Source organism: Dendrobates tinctorius, unplaced genomic scaffold (genome assembly GCF_039654945.1).
Source record: "Dendrobates tinctorius isolate UK_male_01 unplaced genomic scaffold, ASM3965494v1 ptg000069l, whole genome shotgun sequence".
Lineage (NCBI taxonomy): Eukaryota > Metazoa > Chordata > Amphibia > Anura > Dendrobatidae > Dendrobates > Dendrobates tinctorius.
Window position 1 is genome coordinate 30,531,623 of NW_027361737.1, and position 6,000 is coordinate 30,537,622.

Below are 6,000 nucleotides of genomic sequence, written 5' to 3' on the forward strand. Positions count from 1 at the left end.
TGTGGCGGATATTTACTGTGTGTGGTGGATATTTACTGTGTGGAAAGATTTACTGTGATGGGGTTTTTAGTGTAATGGAGCTGGGTTTGATTTTATGTAACAGGGTATGATTTGAGGACACAAAATTAGGGAGCAAGGAAATTACAGGTGCAGGCACAATATGGGGACGGGGACAAACTTGAAGACACAATATGAGAAGGAAGGTATGAGATGGGGGCATGTATGGGAGAAGGGTGCAGACACAGTATGGTGAGTGATGGTATGTGTGCGGACACAGTATGAGGAGTGAGGGGGAAAATGTATGAGGACACAGCATGGGAGGTGATTGGATGGGTGTGTATGTACAATGATATAATGAGGCAGTTTGGAAAATGAAAGTTTAAATGTATGAGGAGGGAAGGGGAAACATGCAAGGAGACAGTATGAGGGGAAAAAAGTGTGCATGGGCACAGAATAGAGACTGAGTAGTGTGGATAGTGTAACATGAGGCAACGGTGTAAGGACACAGCCAGGAGGTGACTGTATACCAAGGGGGGTGTGATGAGGGGGCACAGGTTAGAAACTGGGCCCTATAGGGTAAATTCAATGTGAGAGAACATTGTGAAGAGTGGGCCCAGTGTGGAAAGTTGGTGACACGGTGATTGTTCAGTGTGGAAAGTTGGTGTCACGGTGAGTGTTAGACAAGCACTCACCAGCTGGGGAAACAGTCCGGACCGCAGCAGACAGGAGTCTCTTTTCACTTGTCACGGCAGCGCTCAAACCACTCAGAAGCTGCAGGAGTCAGGAGCGGTGCAGCACCACTGGAGGAAGCTGGACGCCGGGAGTGGAATGTGCTGACAGGACCTGTGGCACGTGACCGCAGGTCAGGGGACAAGGGGGCAGAGCCTAGCACACTCAATCCGTGGAGATGGGGGAATGCTTCTGAGACCACCGGGCTGAAGGGAAGTAGTGCGTGACCGACACCATGAAATAATGAGGCGCGGTGATTTAGACAGGTCAGGGACAAGCCAAGGTCAGTAGCCAGGAGAAGCAATGCAGTACAAAGGGAGCAGATTCACAGGGAAAGTTAGGGACAGAGTATAAGTCAGAAAACCGTATAAGCAGATAAACAAGCACCAAGTCAGAAAGCCAAAACACAACAGAAGACAAACTTGGGTCAGAACCATAAAAGCAAATCAGAACACAGGCACAGGCACACTGGGGTCGACACACTCAGCCGAGGGCAAAAGTATAACCGACAAAGCATGGCCCCACAGAGAGGCTATAAAAAGCCTCAAAGGGAGGCTGCCTGGATTAACCCCTGACATTCCAACCAGAACCAACCATGACAGTACCCCCTCTTAACGGGGGGTCACCGGACCCCAGGTTTCCCAGGATGCCGAGCATGGAAAGCCCGAACCAAACAGTCGGCATGAACCATTCGAGCAGGCACCCAAGACCGATCCTCCAGTCCGTATCCCCTCCAGTGCACAAGGTACTTCAATGACCTGCGGACCAGATGGGAGTCCACAACGTGTTTCACCTCAAACTCCATGTGTCCATCCACCAACACCGGAGAAGGAGCTGAAGCAGGATCTTCCCGTACTGGTCCTAGTGGTTTTAACAGAGACCTATGGAACATGTCATGAAGTTTCAATGAAGGTGGAAGTTGTAACCGATAAGCCACTGGATTAATCTTTTCAATAACCTCATAAGGACCAATAAATTTAGGGGCCAGCTTGGTCGAAGGTACCTTAAGACTGTTTTTTTCGAGTGGAAAGCCATACCTTATCCCTGAGCTGAAACCACTTGTCAGAGTTTCTTTTTCTATCAGCAAAGGATTTATACTTCTCCTGTGCTTTGGAGATATTTCTCCGAACTTCCGCCCATAGATGACTGAGCCGTTTGACCGATCCCTCCACATCGTTTTAAAACGATGTGTAAAGGACAGAGAACTGCTGTAAGTAAAAGCTCATGTTAAAATCTCATTGCATACGGATTGCATACGCATGTCATACTGATGTTCTGTTTAAAAATCGCATGACACTCGCATGGCACTCGTCCAGTTTTTCGGTCTGGAAATAGCACCTTTTTTTTCTTGCATATGAGTATGTACCCTAAAAGAAAGTCTTTTTTTTTTTCTTAGCCAGATGCTAATCTGTGTAGTCCCACATCCTAATACTAGAGCTCATACAATGAGCAGAGCCACAGCTGAGTGGTAGCTCATTGTAATAAATATTGGTTCATGTATGTTCAGCTTTAAAACATACACTAACCAATATTTATTACATGGCAACTTTAACTTCTGATAGGGTCTGAAGCAGTTTCCTCTAACAGGAGCCACACTACACAGTACTGCTAGTGCCCAAGTTTTGCATTGTAGGCTGCAGACAGTTCCTTCTGTCACTGACATGTTCCTGTTGTCTTCAACTCCTAGGAGACAGCTAACTTGCCTTTTACTCGATTGAATTCCCATCCCTTTAACCCGGCCTCCGCTCACAATGACCAAGATTCTGTCTCTTTAACCAGGCCTCCGGTCAAGCGACTGAGATTCAGTATCTTCACTCATGTCTTCACTCACATGACTGAGATTCCATCCCTTTAACTGAGCCTCTGTAATCAGAATCCCTTATTCTTCAGCAAGGCTCTGCACCCCTCAGTTCTTCCATCTCTGATGATGGCTATGTGTTTCAGACTACACTTCTCAAGGGTTTCACTGCATGCCAGTGTAGAACATGCATCACTAGTGACTTGTTTTACCAGTCCGAGTGATGATTGAGCTTTTGTCCTGGCCTCTGTAGCTTTTGTATTTTCATGATGAGTCACAGTAGATCACATGTCCTTCTGTGCATCTAGCTTCTCCTTTCGCCCGTCCAAACAAACAGTCTTGCTCTTTTTATTTCCTATGTTGTTTATGGCTCCTTCCTCTATTGCATCTGGTCACTAGATGGCAGCATCTGTTCACACATGCTTTACAGTAGATTTATGTTGCATGAGTCACTTCACTTCCTTACAAGTCCATAAACACATTCTAAACATCGATACACATCTTAAAGAGAATTTGTATCTGTCAGTATGTACCGTATATACTCGTGTATAAGCCAAGTTTTTCAGCACTTTTTTTGTGCTGAACACGCCCCCCTCGGCTTATATATGAGTCAATTGTCCCAGAAAGATGGCGGGGAGGGGGAGCGTGAAGCAGCAGGTCACAAAGGCAGGAGCCGGCAGGTGTGGCTAAAGCCTGTGCCGCTGTTGTAATATCGCACAGTGAAAGGCGCAGCCACCAGCTTCCAGCACACATTCTACTTACCTTCCTGTGCGCCCTCGCTGCATCTTGTTCTTTCGGGCGCCAGCAGCTCTTCCTGCCGAGCGATCACATGGCCCTGCTCATTAAAGTAATGAATATGCACCCCTCCCCACTCCCATAGGCATGAAGTGAATTTTCATTGCCTTAATGAGCGGGGCCACATGATCGCTCGGCAGGAAGAGTTGCTGGAGCCGCAACGAGATGAGGCGAGGGAGCGCAGGCAAGGTAAGAAGGATGTTTTTTTTTTTTTAATAGGAACCATGCATACACGGCTAGGGGATAAGTTGCCATGCATACAGGGACGGGATTGGGGAGCCATGCATACAGGACAGTGATGGGGGAACCATGCACACAAGGACAGGGATGGGGAAGCCATGCATACCAGGACAATGACAGGGGAGCCATGCATACCAGGACAGGGATGAGGAGCCTTGCATAACAGGATAGGGATGAGGGGACAAAGCATACCCGGCTTATACTTGAGTCAATAAGCTTACCCAGTTTTTCGTGGCAAAATTAGGTGCCTCGGCTTATACTCAGGTTGGCTTATACTCGAGTATATACAGTAAGTCATGTACCGGGGGGTGTTCTTCAGGATCCAGCGCAGTCACAGGGCGAGAAAAAGCAACTCCTATACAGTCTACTTTCCGTAAATACTTTACTTAGATCTGAGGGTCTTTTAACCAGACAATAGAAAACATAAATAAAAAATTATACAGACATTTAGCCAGAGGGTTGAAACACCTGTGTTGAACAGCACGGCACCCAAACAATCTGTACCTACTGTATTTCCTATAAATCTACCTACTGGCATGCCTATCTAAACCAGCCGCCTATTACCTGTTTTCACCATGGAGACTGGATTAATTATATGATTGTAATGTATGGCCTTGCATGCAGTTCAACACAGCCGTTTATAATCTTACAAACATTTACTTCTGTTCCCCAACCAAATACCCCTCTCCAGTCCCGATGAGATCTCAATGAACTCAGAGGAATAGTCCGTCCTCATTTATATTGAAAATACTTCAAAATTAACCATCTGTATCAGCGAATTAGCCATGAACAAAGTCTATCAAAGTTGAACAACTGCCCCGTATTATAATGTTAAACAGAAACTCTCTCCTGAAACAAAAGGAAGCTCAAGTTTGGTCTGGGGTCCATTGCGTGCCATGTCAGCAACTAGGTGTAGTATAGGATTCTTAGTTACAGAGCAGACAAGAAGTGTGGCAACAAATCAAAAGTTTGGAAATAAAAGTGGCCTAAATAGTCAATATACCTAACTATCTACCTATAGACTTTATCCTAGACTTAAGTTTTTGGCGCCAGAATGTAGTGGTGTGTGCATGGTTACTTACTCTGGCGGTGCAGTGGGCCTTAGTGTTCTTGCAAGAAGGGCAACCGGGGTGGTAGTTATGGCTGGTTCACTTAAAGTCACAGTCCACAAAAAGATTCCACTGAGCCCACAATCAGCAAGCACCCTGGCCCCCTTGCACATGAAAACGGACAGTCAATATAATTCCTTTTGGATAAAAATTTGGGCTTACTGTGCGCTGCTGAGACCACGATAAAATCACCACATGAGAATCTTTTTAACTCTTTATTCCCAACGCGTTTCAAAGTGAAAAGCCACTTCTTCTTCAGGGGATGACATATAGTGCATAGATCCAGCCATCTCTGATTAAATACATTCATCATTTGAATTTAGGCGCCAAAAACCACATGGGATAAGGGGACGGGTGTCAAAGTTCAAGGGTTAAATGGAGCGAAAAAACAGTTTACAATTATTCCTATTGTTTAACAATAAAATTTCTTAATTTCCATTCACAGATAAAAATATCGAAATAAAAAAGAAGAAAGAAAAAAGAAAGAAAAAAATGTATTCTAAAAAAAAGGGGTTTATATCGGGGATGGATCGAACTCATGGAAAATATATATATATCTCGTAGTCCAGAGTCCACACCACTCGGACAGAGCAGACTTTATTGGAAAAAGGAAGAAAAACGGGGAAGCGTATTAAGATATATTTATAATAAAATGTCATTAAAATTTCTTTTATTAAAAATATGAACGTATTAAAATGTGTATTAAAATGATGTAAAAATTGTGTATAATAAAATTGTGTTGGATTAATAATTATTTAAAAAGAATTTTTTCAATAGGGACTAAGGGATATAATTCTGATGGAGGATGACAGAAATGATTGATTAGTGCAAGGTTAAAAACGGGGACCTACAAAAAGGAATCCAGACATACCCCACAGGTGCAAGTTCTCATCCCAAAGGAAAAAAGACTTAAATATTCAAAACATTTTTTTGTAAGAGAAAAGAGAATTATTAAAATTCAATCAATAAATCAGTAAAAGCGCTCCAATGGAAAGAAGGTTAAATACACACAGAATTCACACCAAATGTACTCCAAAAAATTGCTAGAAGACGAAAATATTTTAAAAGAGGAAAATTAAAGGAAGACTTCTGTAATTTCGTTTAGACCGTTAGGCTTCAGGGTATTTAGTCTATAAATCCAAAAAATCTCCTTACGGTTTAGTTGTCCCATTCTGTCAGGGTGATCACTGGGTATGTGTTCGATAGGGCTAATTTTTAACCCCTTATAGTTTTTCCCATGTTTCAGAGCAAAATGCCTTGATAAGCCGTGTTGCATAAAACCTATTTTAATATTATGTCTATGGGAATTAACCCTTCGGTGCAAGGGCT

At 43.6% G+C, this 6,000-nt stretch overlaps 1 long non-coding RNA gene across 1 annotated transcript in view; it reads left to right on the forward strand.

The window, feature by feature from the left end:
- The window catches only part of LOC141095371 (uncharacterized), a 54,704-nt gene extending 49,282 nt beyond the window's left edge, over positions 1-5,422 (forward strand). Inside the window, exon 3 of the long non-coding RNA XR_012233367.1 lies at positions 5,117-5,422. This is a non-coding gene — a long non-coding RNA (uncharacterized lncRNA). The remainder of the gene's footprint in view (positions 1-5,116) is intronic.
- The last annotated feature ends 578 nt before the right edge of the window (positions 5,423-6,000 follow it).